The sequence below is a fragment of the Sphaeroforma arctica genome (genome assembly GCF_001186125.1).
Source record: "Sphaeroforma arctica JP610 unplaced genomic scaffold supercont1.217, whole genome shotgun sequence".
Lineage (NCBI taxonomy): Eukaryota > Ichthyosporea > Ichthyophonida > Sphaeroforma > Sphaeroforma arctica.
The window spans coordinates 80,572-85,095 of record NW_014040341.1 but is presented as its reverse complement, the minus strand read 5'-3'; positions in this window follow the sequence as shown (position 1 = coordinate 85,095).

Here is a 4,524-nt window from a genome sequence, read left to right as displayed (position 1 = left end):
TGTTCGTCCTCAGAAGGCACCTCAGTAAATGGATCCCGTTCTGGGAGCACTTTCTTTGCTTCAGCTTTCGCCGCAACATGCCGAGCACCATAGTAATAAATCTCACGAAGATGATCAATAACCTTTTCAGGCTTGGATTCTCACCCTCCTATTGCCTTCGCAAAATCCGCCTGGGTTCCACTCGCTTCAAATGGGTCCTTAAACGCTGGATACAATGCTGCAGCCGCGATGTACAGATCCCTCGTCTCAATAAGTCTTGCTGATATAGCCCTCTAGTTCCGACTTCGTCTCCGGTGTAATCTCCTTCAAAAGAGCCATCGCTGGGCGGGACCCTCCTTTCTTCGCCTCGAGCTCATAAGCCTTGGTACCCCTGACGTAATCCCATCGATCCATAAGTGTCGTCATCGGCTCCCCTCTCACATATCTCCAGAGAGGTTACCCAGTCCCAGCTGTATTATCCTTCTCGTAAATCATTTTCCACTAACGTTTATTTGTAATCTTAGATCGACTCAAAACACAATGTAACGGTGAACTTAGATTTGTTTCCTCGATTGTTGAATAAACGTCTACCTTAGCAGAATGAACTTCTTGAATGAATTAAACCACGTATTTTTACTATCTCTGAAGGATTTCCTTGAGAATCCGGCCGCCAATCAAAACGTGTATCTTCTCAATTTCGAGCCTACAAGTCCATTCAACATATATCGTCGTCTGCCAACCTCCAGCTCATATTACCCCGCACTTCGGTTCGCAAAACACCAATCATACACCAACCTCCTCTTCTTTCGAGCCTGCGCGGCCGTTCGCCAACAAACCGCACAATACAACTTAGAACTTTTCAAACTTGTTAGTTTTCACACCTATCAGTTATCGCCCACACTTAAAAGTTCTCACACTCTTATTAACGCCCAGGAACATTACCGAACAGTTCGGTACTTATAACACCAGCATTGTTTTGTTTTAAATCGGAGATAAACATGGTTGACATTACAGAACCCTACTCTGATGAAGTATGGAATTAGATAAAGCGGTGCTAAAGTTACAGTGGGGGAAACAAAACATACACGTGTATATGCGAATGACTATAAATTGCGAAATGGTTATGTATATGCGAGTTCAAATATACAAATAAAACTCGCTATCACAGCCTATGACTGGAAATATCGATGAATTAATTTAAAAGGATGAATGCAAACCAATTATCACTTTGCGTTTTTTCCGAAATCCCAAATATGTACTGAAGAGTAGGGATAATAGACAAGGTAAAGTTACTGGCGACTCCTGAGCTGAATAGACGATTGCGCATGCAAGGTTGAGTTTTTGAAGTATGAACAATAATCATGTCCCGTAGTTGCTGCTGAAAATCGTGACATGAACACTTGTGTCTTGCTATCTACTATGCAGAGTACTGTAAAGTTTGACAGATCTTCGAAATATTTGCAAAGCCGTTTAACTATGTATCACCCAAGTTGCAAGTATATAAGTATTAGTAAGTAATCGAATGATTAAATCATGCGTAATTGTAAAATATTTAAATCTATTACCAAGTCTAAATGTACTTTCTTTGTAGATCTAGAACAATTTGCGATTTGCGTCTCTGCGCATAAATTGAATATCAGATTCAAGAGACCTAAGAGTCAGAATCATAAGCTTGGAAAGTCCCTTGATTAATTGAAATATTTGACTTGAGAAGTTCGGTTATTGTAGTCACCAAATATCTTTTAGTATAAACTCGCAGACCTCTGATCAAACTTGGGGAAAATAGTATCTACATATGCTAGTCACGAAAGGAAATCCTGTTCTGCGTTTGTTACGTTGATATTTTTCCTTCTACTTATTAACTTCAGTTGAAGTCATTCGTGAGATATATAGGTCAATATCTGTCATGACATAGACTCGTAAAAATTGGGTGTGATCGAATCACCCATATAAACGAGTACGGCTCGCCATGTTCAGCACGTTGACGATACGACCAAGGACTACACTGACCCTCGTTCATAAAAAAACCCGAATATTGATTATATTGCGTCGTATTCTGCTAAAGCATCCCTTACTGATTAAAGTCGACCGCTTGATCACTGGTCGTGTAATGCATCTCGAGAGAATGAGTCACTATAATTACCTGTTTACCGGTAACATGTCTCAAGCCAGGTTTGTGATGGCAATAGGTGAATTATCATGCCCATATTACCAGACGCAGGAGCCTTGATTTGTGTCACGGATGATATGCATCAACTTATACGGATGATATGCATCAACTTATACGGATGAACGCAAGTGTGTATAAATGATCTTGCTACTTCTCAACGCATCTTCTACTCGTTCATCCGTAGAGCCAGTGTTATACAAACAGCTAGGCTTGTAGCCATATACCACTTGCAATGTACACTTTGTCTTTGCCGTCCCTTAAGAGACGGTTCGGGTTATGAAGCGTACGAGTATACTTTTGTATGAATTCAAATGGAATCAGGCCTTTATTTGAGCACTTCGGGTCTGCATGCAACTCTTCAAAATCACCAACAAATCCACTTTTTGACACACATGCATTCGCCTGAGTAGTCCTGAGAACAAATATGAGTTAGATTGTGATATTTAACTTTATGAGTCCATATTTAATCATACCTGCTGTATTACACTAAGCGGGAGATTTTCTCCCTTGATATCTTTCTTGTGGCATTTCTGAGATCCATTACATAGCCTTCAACTGACACGAGAAGTAACGGGTTGACTTGAAATAGGTGATTCCAAAGCTTGATCACACACTTGTGCTAATTAAACTCAGTACTGGCGATTCTGGTTGCGCGACAGCACAGAATTTAAGTTTATATGTTTGTTATTACTTTGATGCGAGAAGAACTCAAGTATGTAAGAATGGTTTGGCTTCTTTACAATGCTTCTTCTGTTCGTTCACTCGTAGAATCCAATGTATGCAAACTGTCAGGATTGATAACATACATCACTTGCAATGTACATTGTGTTTTCGCGGCTCTTTAGAAGTTTTGGGTCCTGACACTCCCAGCTCGCCATCAGTATATCCCAATATATAATTATTATTATTTTTAACCGTACGAGTACACTGGTATATGAGTTCAAATGAAATTAGGTCTCTGTTTGAGTTATTCGGTTTTACATGAAACTCCTCAAAAGTGCCAACGAATTAGTTTTTTTGGTAACCATGCGTTCGTGTGCTATGGGCAGATCGTGATATGGGGCTATATTAGTTCAACGTGAACGCTTGTCCATCTTCTGTCATGACTGCGGTAATGCATTGCGATGAGAATTTTTCTTCAATGTTATCCTTTAAGATTTTTGAGATTTAACTCCGGGAAGTAATGAGTTAATTCGGAATAGTGAGGTGCAGATTTGAATGCTTAATCTCTCACTTGCACTACTCAAACAATTTGCTAAGCATCTCTGGTTGCTTGATTACACAGACTTCAGAGCATGGGCCCTAAAGTTTATATGTTTGCTGTTTCTGACGCATTTCTTCAAGACCTTCTCGCAAGGATTACTTCTCATTCAAACTCGTGACGGTTTGGACGTAAATAGCCGCGTATTGATTTTGTTTTGTTTTCTCTTTTTTTCAGTTCTAAACAGCTTTACATGGCCTGAAGGTGTACTACGAACATTTTAATTTAATCTTTTTAGAATTGCACAAGACTAAATGAAACTGACTGTTCAGAAAACTACTAAATTCTTCAGCCGCCAATCGCTTGCACTACTAATACCTATTTCTAAAAGTTTCCGACTACCTGAAACCATTACATTTTCTGATCGAGACAGTATTGAATGCCAATATCGCCGAGAGTCTGATCTTATATCAGGCTCCGGAGCTACTTGTACTACATGTAAATAAACAAAGGTTATCGATACTGTATGGCGTTGTCTTACATATAGAGATTTTACCAAGTGGTTTTAATATTATAACTTGAGGTACAGTGAGCTTTATCTTATTTAGATAGATATAGCTTTCTTCTATAATAAATACAGTATGAGTCGACACACACATATGATGGAGACCGAAGGCTACAAATGTTCCACTATTTTATGAAAAGATAAACCTGGCGGTACACATATACAGCCTAATAAGTTATAAGTATGTTTTAGAGTAACTGCAGTAAGCCGTAGAAGAGCTGTCATGGAGAAATCTCATCAGTAAAGGAGTGTAGATTTTATTTTGTTCTCAGAAATTGATAATGATGAGGCTGATTGTGAAAAAGGCAGCTCACATTATTACCGAAGCAGTCGCCAGAGAAATAGTCTTTCACCTGTACTTGAGTAGTCACAGAAAGAATCTCTCAAGGTTTAAGAAACTAAAGAACAGTATCCATGATGTCAGGTGTATAGACATTTAACCCAAAGCAATCAGTCTATAAACCTCTACCAGATTGTATCAGACAGAAGCAGTCAACTACACACCCCGCATGATTCTGCGCATGAATTTATACAAATAAAAACAATCCTGTCAAGAGGTAGGTCTCCTATAAAGAACATGAAAATGGTTAAGTACATCAACGCACCTCA